We start from the raw sequence: 11,398 nt of genomic DNA on the forward strand, positions 1-11,398 counted from the left end.
CTTTATCCCTCTCATAACATGTAGCATCATCTGACAAAGATTTACAGGGCTCGAGAAATGGACAGAGGCCAGTCGAGAAGGGCCTCGTCAGGCTGGATAAAGTGCGTGGACTTTGTCCTTGGGTCCTTGGGAAGAGCGGGGAGGATAGTGGGAAGGCAGCCCCCACAACACACACGTGCACACACGCACGCACACACACGTGCACACACGCACGCACGCACACACACGCGCGCACACGCACACACACACGTGCACACACGCGCGCACACGTGCACACACGCACACGCACGCACACACACGTGCACACATCTGACCGAAAACAAGGATTTTGACAGTCCAAAAGGGCAGCCTTCCATCCGTTTGAGCATCGAACCCAGGACCTGGTCCCCTGGGCCAGGCGGTGGCTGGGATGTAGGGACAGTAAAGGAAAGGCCCCCAGGGCCATAGTCAGGTGAACTCACACATAATGGCCTTCCGTAGACCAAGTGGCTTGTCCCCCAGAGCAGGCATGCCTCCACACCTCTGCGCATCCTGGAATGCCATCCATCCATCCAGCAAACGTTTATTGAGCTCCTACTATATACCAGCATTGGGAAAATGGATAATCTAGGGCATATATGGTTCCTGCCTTCACAGAGCTCTGGCATGCCTAGGGAACTCTTGTTCATTCCTCAAAACCCTCCTCCAGTACCCTCTCTTCAATGTGAGCCTTCCCTGACTCCCCCAAATAGTAAGCTGCTTCTCTTCCAGTGCTCTCCTAGCATCCTATGACTTTCACTGTAGAGGAAAGAGAAAGGGGACAACCGGACACTGAAAACTCACTGTGCACCAGATCCTGTGCTGGGAACAGGCAATATCCCACTTCAGGCTCTCAGCAACTGTGCAAGATGGGCTCAGAGAGGTTAAGTCTCTTGCCTGAGGTCACACAGCCAGCTGGTAAGTGAGAAAGCAGAGGCCAGGAAGCAAGGCAGTCCTACTCCAGGGGGTCGGCCGTAGTCCATGCTGTGAACACCCTGAAGAGAGGGGTGGCGGGTCATGTTAGCCTCACACTCTGTCCTCGGACCCAGCACAGGCAGGGCGCACAGTAGGTGCTCCAGGTGTGGAGGGCGGCAGCTGCCCTGGAGCCCAGCTGGGGCTGCGCTGCCCTCCTCGGGGCCTAGGTGGCGGTGTGCACACTCCGTCTCCGGCCCCTGCAGGCGTCCACCTCCAGCTCGGATCCCTGGCCTGGAAAGGCACTTGCCGCCTTCACCCAGCCTCCTCCGCCTGCAGCCTCGAGGACCAGTGCAGCCTCAGTCCCGCTGACTGGGCTCCTCCCTCGCTGACGCTTATCACCATCACGGGACCCTGGGAAGGGCCAACTCTGCTTCCCCAAAATGTTGTGGAGGGGAGGGAGGGACTCACGTTCGCGGTCAGACCCAGGAAGCCCACTGGCTCAGGCGCCCGGGGGGGCTGCCAGGGACCCATCCCAGCCTGGTCCCCTTCCCCGTTGCTTCAGGGGGGCCTCCCCGCACCCCACAAGGCCAGGAGCTGCCATCTACAAAGCTCCAGAGACCAAGACAGAACCTCTGAGCCACTCTGCGTTGCCCAGATAGGGGACAGAGACCAAGAGAGGGACAGGGACAGGACCTTGTCCAAAGCGCCGCTCAAGTCACGGGGAGCCGGGGTAGAACCTAGTTTCCTGATTGCATCCTCAGCAATTTCCAGTACAGTGTGAAGCTGTTTCTACAGGGCCCCGGGGGCAACTGGAGAAAAATGCAGTCCAACCAGTTATCTGATGGAGTAATAATCAAAATAGCAACAACTCCTGTTTCTGTCGAGTTTTGGTCTTTCGCATGCATTACCTCGTCTGTCCTCACACCTGCAGGGGGAGTGGGTGCCACTGTCCCTCACTTTCCCGACACCCCCTCGAGAGGAAGGGGCTCACCCCGGTTCCCCACGTGGGAGGGATGGGGGCTGTGGGGAGGCATGAATGGGGCTGAGGGGCGGGGAAGGCTGAGATTTGGGGGGCGGGCAGCCAAGCTGTGACTGCAGGTGGGGGAGCTCAGGGTGCCCGTCCTCTTCCCAGACTCTGCCCTGGCTGGGCTGCCCCTCCTCGCTCCCTGCCCTCCCCAACTGTGACCCCAGGGAGCCATCTGGCCTCTGCTCACCATCAGATTTTGTTTTGTCTGCCTGCCCTTAGGCAAGTCCCTTCCCCCATCTTGGACTCAGTTTCCCCATCTGTATAATCAGTGAGCTGGGCTTTGAGTTTGCCCTCTCAGCTCTCATGGTCTGACCCCTCTGGGAAAACGGGTGGGGACAAGATGCACAAAAGGGAACAGAACAGCTGTGTTTGGGGCATCTACCCAGTGCCAGGCGCCAAGCGCTGCCTTCCTTGCTGGTGGTGCAGAGCAGTCAAAGGCAGATGCTGCCAGGAGGCTCAGGGTCCATGGACACTACTTCCCTACCTTCTTGTGCCTCAGTTTCCTTATCTGTCTAGTGGGGCCAATAAACCTACCTCACAGGATCATAGGGAGAGCCCAATGCGATAATGCATATAATGTGCTTCACGTAGCACCCACCACACGAGCACTCAAACGTGTTACCATTGTCACTGTCCTCATCTGTCCCCTCCTCCTGGTCTGGTCCAGCCCATGCAGGGCTCAGCCTTAAAAGAAAGCTCCTAGCTAGCATCGGAAAAGCCTGGGCTCCACTCCCGGCTCTGCCATTAGCCTGCTGAGTCAACCAAGCCTCAGTCTCTTCACCTGCAAAAGGGGGCCAATAAGATATGTGTGGAAAAGCATCATGGGCATGCAGCAAGGTCGCTGGTGGAGCAGTGCCCGGTGCAGGGCACGGCCGGGGGCAAGTGTCTGCTGAGCGCTTGTCCCTTCCTTCCTTGTTGAAGCAAAAGGAAACTTTATGACAGACAGAGCAGAGTAAGGACACAACAGTGCTGCAGATGCTTAAGGAGCACTCGCCATGTGCCCGACCCTGTCCTAAGGATTTTGCTCATTTAGCTCACTTCATCCTCATCAACAACCCCATGAGGTGGGCAGAGCCATTGTGCCCATTTTACAGAGAGAGGAACAAGCCCCCGAGAAACAAAATGCTGTCCTCTCTGCCCCCAGTGCTCCTTGAGGCCCCTCAGGAGGAAGCACTCATTTTACCAAGCAGCTACTGTGTGCCGGGCAGAGTTCTAACCCTTCCCTGTGTTAGCTCCTTCACTTCTCCCATCCATATTACGAGGTAGCCATTATCGTTGTCCCCATTTGACAGATGAGAAACTGAGGCACAGGGAGGTGAAGTCATTCATGCAATCGGCAAATGGCTGAGCTAGGATTCGAACCTGCGTGACCCCTCTAGCTGCTTCTCCTAACCACTGCACCAGACCCCACCTGGAGTCTGGCACTCCCGTGAGGCCTCGGCAGCACCCAGGGGTGCAGGCCAGACCTCCATGACTCCAGGAGGTTATGGGGAGTGACTCCTCATCTTTGATAGCCTCGAGTTGCTGGGGGTCTCAGGCAGGCAAAGCTGCACTCTCTCAGGAGGGCAGACACCCTCCTGCAGCCCCACCGGTGTCCAGACAGGCAGGGAACAGGTGCACAGAGCCTGGCCCTGGGCTGGGTGATGGTGGAACTCGTTTGGCAGCTGAGCCCCCCCCACCACGCCAACAAGAAGAAACCCAGCCTGCAGCCCCTTGGCCCTGGCGGGAGATTAGCAAAACAAATACCTGAGCAATCTCAATTTCAACACTTGGGGAGGGGGCCGGGTGTCAGGGCGCAGGGGGCCAGAGGGAAACTCGGAGACGTTTTACCACCTAAATAACTTTCCCTCTGTTTAGCTTCACACAAACATACACTCAAGTGCGCGCGCTCTCTCTCTCTTTTTTTTACATTTTTATTTTATTTTTACAAATGCTCAAACTTTCCTGCCACAAATTATTCTTGGCCAGGTGACAAGTAGAAAGGCCACGTGGATCCTTCACTTGACAAAAAGAGAAGGGGAAGGGAGGGTTCTTATGAAATATTTGGGTTGTGGGGCTGAGGTGGGACTTCTGTCTTAATTTTCCTGACTGCGCCTTTGGCTGGGCATGCGGGACCTCTGGCCCCTCGCGCATGAGCCCTCTCTGCGTGGTATGATCCGCCACTGCTGTGTTTGCCTCCAGCTGCCCCAATAGGATTTCGAGGTTCTGGTGTCACCCAGCTGTTTTGGAAGGGCATTCGGGAAGGGCAGACTGGAGCTGCCGCTGGTAGGTCTCGCTTCACCCAAGCCCTGCAGGGTCCCGTGCCCAGGCCAGCTGGAGGGTCCCATCTGGAGGCCTGGGGGCTGGGGCAGAGGCTTCTGGATTCCCAGGTGGCCCTGTCCTCTCTACCCAGGACCCAAGGAAGGGGCTGGCTCTGGGGCCTCCGCAGGTGTGCAGAGGGGGTGACCCGTCCCATTCACCTCAAGCCTGCCCCGTCCTCCAGTCTCCCCTCCTGCAGATCGGGCTCAGGCCCCCTCCGCAGCGCCATCTCACCACTCTAGCCCCTGTCACTTCAGTTCTCAGGTACACTGAGCTTTTCCCACCTCAGGGCCTTGGCCAGTGCTCTTCCCCCTTCCCAGAGTTCCTGCCCTCCCCGCTTCCTGCGGAGCCCTCCTGTTCATGGTCCAGGTCTCAGCTGGATTGTCACCACCTCCGACTTTCCTGACGACCTCACCCAAAGTGGGGACCCTGTCATTTGCTATCTCAGCCCCTTGTTGGTTTTCTTCTTAACATATAGGCAATTTATTCTAGTTTTATTTGTCTTTGTTCTTGTTTTTCACGTCCTGCCTAACTAGAGTGAATAAATGGAGGAGTGAATGAATGAATGAGTGACTAGAAGAATGAGTGAACGAATGAGTGAGTGAGTAATTGAATGAACCAGTAGGTCCTGAGGCCTGGGCCAGTTTTCCATTCCTTACATTGATGTGAACGTGGACTGTCTGTGGCCACCCTTTGTGAGGGCCACTCCTCCCCAGGCTGGTTAGAAGGAAGCACAGTGGGGCTGGTATAAAAGCATCTGGTGTCCCCAGTCCAGTGGGGGAGCTCTGACCCCAGCAGGGAGGGTCTAAGCCCTCTTGAGACGTGACTGCATCACCAAGGGCACTTCGTAAGTGTTTCTTATACAAGCAGAATTTGCACAGCCACATGAGTCCTTGCCCACTCTGTGCCCAGTGCCTAAGAGTCGGGCCATGCTAATTCAATTTAAGTCAGAATTTATTAAAAGCATGAATCTTAAGTTGACGGTGTTATGAACTTTTCAATGCATGCTCTCACTCGCAGAGGTGCTGTCGAGGCAGAGATTCTGAATCCTTTCTGACAGATGAGAACACGGAGGCTCAGAGAGGTGACAGCATTTGCACAAAGCCATCCAGCAGATCTGATCTCTGGCTCTCTGCGGTGTGGCCAGCCCTGTCCTCTGGCTTCGATTTGTGACGGCCATCGTTGTCCATCTGTCCCCAGATGTGCAGGCCAGACATTTGTGAGTCGTCCTTGACGCCTTTCTCCCCCTCAAACCCACATCCGATCAGTCCCCGAGTCCCGTGGGCTGCCTCCCAGCAGCACCCCCACGACCCTCAACCCCACTGGTCTGCACGCTCAGCAAACGTGCTCCGGGCTTCCTGCTATCGGCCCCAGCTTGCACGGCCGCAGACCAGCGGGCCAGCCCCTGACTCCGACGCTGCGTCAGGGCCGCGTCGTTTTATTGGCGTGACGAACGAGCTCACGGAGCTCTGCGGTGTGTAATGACGCACTCGTTCTATTGATTAGCAGCTTGAGGCTGGAAACTTATCCCTTAATAGAAGCCCTGCCGCTCTCTCCAGCAACTCTAATGGAAATTAATGACTACTTAGATACGACTGAGCTCATGAGCAATCGTTTTGGGGCCAACTACACGTGAGTCGTGAGGAATACAACTGTGTCTTTTCAGGCGCGTGTCCAGCCAGCATCCTGGCCAGCAGGCACCTGCCCCTGCCGAGGCCCTCAGTGGGCTGCATGGAGTGATGGGGGCAGAGCGGCGCATGTCGACCTCCTAGCACCCCCGTCCTTACATCCAGCTCGAAGCGCTGCAGGCGTCCGACAAGATTTCCTTGGATGGATTCTGTCAGCATTCTTCCAGCCGCCCCTCATCAGGAAGGAGAGAGCAGTGGAGAGCTCAGGGAGTGTGTGGGCTGCGCAGAGAAGGGATTCCAGGCAGCAGGGGGCCGTCCACGTGGAGCAGAGGCTCCTGGATGGGAGGGAATCATCTGGGGAGGGAGCAGGGGTGGGACAGATGAGGTGGACCGTTTCTCTGTTACGCACCCCTCGGTCTCGGGTCTGGGAGTTCTGGGCCCACATCCTGGTGCCACATTCGACATCGAGGCAGTGCGTACCTCCCACGCGCCAGGCACCTGCTAAGCGCTGGGGTGACAGCATGGCACAGAGCAGACAAGAGTCCCTGTCCCCACGGAGCTTCTGGTCTAGGGCTGTGAAGGACAATAAGTACACATATAATGACCGCAGGTATTGGGCCAGGAACAAACAAAAACGGTCAATGGACAGAACGGAGAGGAGCGGAGCCTAGAGAGGACGCCCGTAACCACTCGGAGGGAAGATTTCCATGGTCTTGGGGAGAGAAGACCTCCGTGAGCAAGCTTCAAAGCCCCGAAGCCAGAAAGGAGAAAACGGATGAATTTAAATACAGAAACACTAAGCCTCCAGCAGGAAGGTCAAGGACAAGCAGGGGTGAAAGCAATGGTCACAAGGACCACTGTTAGGTGGTGCCCCCGGAACCCATCAGGCTCCTGGACTCGGGGGATGGACAGGGGTCCCTGCACACAGCTACACCCCATCCCCGACTCCTGCTCCTGCCACTCCCACTGCCCCTGGGAACCTGTCCTGTCCCTGCCCCACCCTCTGGGCTGCGGCTGAGGCCTCTGGGCCCCTTTCTCAGCCCCCCTGCCCCACTCAGGGGACTCTGGGCTCCGGCTGCCCCTCTTCTGGCCTGGCCCGGGCAGCTGCTCAGCCCTTCTGCCCACTGAGAGAGGAGGTGGACTTGTCACTTGGGCCCTGAGGAAGGCACTTGTCCCCTCCCTGACCTGGGTCTGCCCCAGGCCTCGCTCATGTGCTGGGCACTCCCCTCTCCCCCTCCCTGACGCTGTTCCCAGCCCCCCACCCCCAGCCACCTGGATGTCCCGAGCGCTGCCCCACCCCTCACGGGCCTTCGGGGGAGGGAATCAGGGCTTGAGTGCTCCTCCAGGACCTTCCACGAAGCAGCTCGCTCCCGTGGCCACAGCTGGGAGGCGAGGGGGCCAGGACTCAAACCCAGCTCCAGCTGGCTCGGCTCTTTTTGCCTCTGCACCTGCCCACTGGTGACCAGCTGCAAGCCGGGCCTCTTCACCCCTTGGAACCAGAGAAAGAGTTGAAACTGTTGGGGCACCCAGGTCCTCGAAACACCCACCGGGGAGTCTGGGCGTGTCAGGCAGGGAGGAAGGAGGAGGAAGCCTGTGGGTCGAGGCAGAAGGAGAAAGACAGAGAAATAGGAGCGCTGACCCGGGAGAATGAAGGTAGAACCAGGGACAGGGAGGCGAGTGCTGTCCCAGGGCCCCTGGTGTGCCCTGGATCCTACCCAACAGGGCTGGGAGTCCTCACTGCACCTGTGGCACGGGGGAGCGGGCCCTCAGTGACGTGGACAGGGACAGGGGGGCCAGCAAGGCCACTCAGGAGAAAAAAAGCTTCCTGCATCCCAAGGTTACCCAACCCGGCTGCCAGGCCAGCTGGAAGACCCCCCTCCCGGGCCTCCACTCAGCCCCCAGGTGTGGAGGAGGGAGTCTCTCTGGGAAGTGAGGAGATCAAAAGGAGGAGAAGCTGATGACTCACCAGCATGCGCCTCCCTCTCTGCTCTCTACGCACCACAGAGCCTTCCCACAGCCACTCCCACAGGGTTCAAGGACCCCAGGGAGAGCCCAGCCTGGCGTGGCTCCTCCAGCCATGGCCCAGCCCCCTCTGCCAACTCAGGCTTTCGTCTGCACCGGTCTGACCTGCCCCTGCCACCCAACGACACACACATGCGTGCACAACATATGCAGGTGATGAACATACACCACAGAGCAAGGGGTCACCATACCCTCTGTGGGGTGGGAGTCCAGCTTTGACCCCCTCCAGCATCCCCGTCCAGACCAAGGCCATCTCAGGGGATGTGGGCCTCGGGCCGTGTGATCCACGGGACCGTCTCCCCACACCTTCTCTCCGGAAGCCAACATTTCTTCTCATGAAACTGGATGAAATGCGCACCCAGGGCTCTGCCGAAGGGGAGCAGGGAGCTCTCAGGAGGCTGCGCCTGCCTAGACTTCACAGCTATGGGCAGAGCTTCCTGGGCGCCTGGGTCAGTCTTCAGACCTCAAGCCCGTCCACCTGCCTGAAGCTTCCTGCGCAGTGGCAGCCCGGAGCCGTGGGGTAGAACAGCGAGGAGTGAGTTCTAAAGTCAGCTTTACCGTTCCACTGTGGCCTCCAGCAAGTCACTTAACCTCTCTGAGCCTCAGATTCCTCATTTATCAATTGGAGAGGAGCCAGGCACCTAGGAAATACCGCTTTCCTAAAACTCACCCAGAAGAAGGAAGTGAATCCTCCAAAAGGGCTCCAGCCATATCTTGGGGCTGATCAGAAGAATAATAACGGGGACTCGTTCTGAACACGCACCGCCTCAATCGGTCCTCACAGCTGCCCTTCACAGGAGGCACTGCTCTCATCTCCGCTTTGCAGAGGAGACGGCACAGCTCAGAGCCTTGCGGCTGACACAGGGTGTCCAAGGTCACGGCAAGATGCAAAGGTAGGTGTGTCCAACATCGATACCCATGGGCCCATAATCGACCCCCAGAACTGCCCCCCGGCTCCAGACTGCCTGCTTCCTCCTCACCCCTCATGCCTCCCCGGGGCGAGGCCTGTGACTGGGAGCCTTGGCTTCCATCCTTCGGCCACATCAGGGTGTGCACACACGGACACACTGAGCAAAGGCAGGGCACAGCCCCCCGTGAGCCGGGCTCTCAGGCTCTCTGGATGCTAATGGTGCCCACGCTGGTGTCCCCCACTCCAGGCTGGGTTATCAAGTTCCCGGAGGTCCAGTAATCATGCCAAAATCAATGTCTCTGAAACACGCTTCCCCCCTCCCCTGCCCGCCTCGCCAAACCACGGTCACCTCTCAATGGACTTGTGACATCCCCCTCACTGGCCTCCCTACCTCCCCACTACTCCCAAGTGATCTGCTCCAGGTCCTGCAATGGCTCCCCTATTGTTCACAGCAAAAGCCAAAGCCCCGCACCACGTGATCCTGCGGCCCCCGCAGCTCCGCTGCCTCCTGTCCTCCCTCTCTCCCCCCATGCACTCCACTCCAGCCATACTGGCCTCTGTGCTGTCCCCAGAACACCTCAAGCACGCTCTCACCTCAGGGCCTTTGCACTTGCTGTGTCCTCAGCCTGGGACATCCTCCTCTGCCTCTCATCCCTCAGGTCTGCTCAAATATCCTATCAGCGAGGCCCTCCCTGACCGGCCGAGGGAAGCAGCCCTCCCAGCCTCGCAGTGCCTCCCCCTGCCCCCATTTAGATTTCCCGGAGCGCCTGGCACCATCTAGCAGGTTACTAATTTGCTTACTTGTTTACTGTCTCTTTCACCCCCGGGAATGTGCTGCCCTGGAGGTCAGGAAGCTCTTCTCTCCTCTTCATCCCCATTCACACCCGGAACCTAGAACAGAGCCTGCACTTTAGATCCTCAATGCGCACTGATGAACGAGGGAAGGAAGGAAGGAAGGGAGGGAGGAAGGAAAGAAGGGAGGGAGGAAGGAAGGGAGGGAGGGAGGCAGGAAGGAAGGGAGGGTTAGGGAGGAAGGAAGGGAGGGAGGGTGGAAGAAATGCTCACACAGCGGGGGGCGGGGGCTGAGGATCTGAAAGCAGGGTGGGCAGAGGAAGAGAAAAGAGGAGGAAAGGAATAGACATGAAATAGATCCAGAGACGTGTGTTTGTGCAGACAGAGGTGGGCAGATCAGACCACACACACACACACACACACACGTGTGTGTGTTAAAGGCCAAACACACACATCCACGCCGTAAACATGGCTCAACAGAGAGGCCAAGAGCCAAGACACAAAAGCACCCAACTTGTGTATACTAACACACACACAGAAACCCTCACACACAAACGCATCCTCAAATACCCATATACACATAAACACACCCTTGCACACATGCACACCCGCACAGAGCCCCTTACCAGCGCTGCATCCTGGCCCCGCACCCCTCCCCGGGTGACTCGCTGAGCAGGGAGGGAAACTCACCGGCTCTTTTTCAAAGCTGATTTGGCTCCAGTCTCCCTTGTAATCTGCTCCCGGATCAGTGCTCACAGGGGCGCTGGCCCTGGCCTGAGGTCAGGACCTTTCACCTTCTCCCAGGAAGTCCCACTGAGTCCTCCCCCCAACCCCCTCGGCCCTGCCCTCGTTCCGCTCAGCTGTGCCTCCTTCCCCTGACCAGTATAACCTGCTGAGCTGAATTCCTGCCGGGCATTTTCAAACAATTCTAGTTATTTGGGGGGAGAGGTGATACTGTGACTCCAAGGAGGAGCTTGGGGGAAATTAGGGAGCAGAAGGGACCCCATTCAGGATGGGCAGCCCCTCACTTGCTTGTTCTGAAACAGAGAACCTCGGTCCTGCCCCCTCAACTCCAGCCTCCGTTCTCTGAAAACATGGAAAATTCTCAAACCTCCAGGCCTTCTCGCCTGCAGTGCCTTCTGCCTAAAGTGCCCTCCCCTCCCTTCCCCTCCCCAACCAGTGAACTCCTCCACATCCTTCAAGGCTTCAAGCAGATGTCCCCAACACCTCCCGGCAGGGGATCCCACCCCCCTCTGCTGTCCTCATCTCTCTGTTGTCCCTGTCTGTTTAGGTGTCTGCCTCCCCAACTGGATGGAGATCTCTGAGGGTAGAACGGGGGACCATGCACCTGTACCCACTCAGATGCCGGCACAGGACCCAGCACGGAGCACCGGCCCAGGAAACGCTTGTGGAACGCAAGAAAGGGATGGACTGGGCATTCACAGGTCTGGACCGGGTGCCAGAAGTGCTGGGTCACTCACTACCTTGCTTGTGACCTTGACCAAGTCACCCACCCTCTCTGGCCTGCCATCCTGAGATCCTGGGCTCACGGAGGCCCATGAAGGGCTGTGCAGGGGCCCCGACCCCACAGCGAGAGCGTGGTGCCTTGAGGGAGCTGCCACGGCCGAGAGCCAGCCAGGTGCTGCCCTCAGGTGAGGGAGTGGCCAGACAGAGCAGGAGGGGAAGAGTGAGGGCTGGTGCTGCCTTGTACACGTCTCCAAGACCACCACCCTCACAGACACCACCGTCTCCCCCACCATTGCTCCAGCACCACCCACCATCAGGGTC

At 58.2% G+C, this 11,398-nt stretch overlaps 1 long non-coding RNA gene across 1 annotated transcript; it reads right to left on the bottom strand.

Moving 5' to 3' along the window:
- Positions 1 to 3,972: 3,972 nt before the first annotated feature.
- On the bottom strand, positions 3,973 to 10,424 carry LOC124240098 (uncharacterized). The gene is made up of 3 exons (XR_006888771.1): positions 10,301 to 10,424; positions 9,620 to 9,709; positions 3,973 to 6,459 (listed from the first exon to the last, which is right to left on the bottom strand). It is a non-coding gene; the product is annotated as an uncharacterized LOC124240098 (long non-coding RNA).
- Between the last annotated feature and the right edge of the window lie 974 nt (positions 10,425 to 11,398).

Source organism: Equus quagga, chromosome 5, assembly GCF_021613505.1.
Source record: "Equus quagga isolate Etosha38 chromosome 5, UCLA_HA_Equagga_1.0, whole genome shotgun sequence".
Lineage (NCBI taxonomy): Eukaryota > Metazoa > Chordata > Mammalia > Perissodactyla > Equidae > Equus > Equus quagga.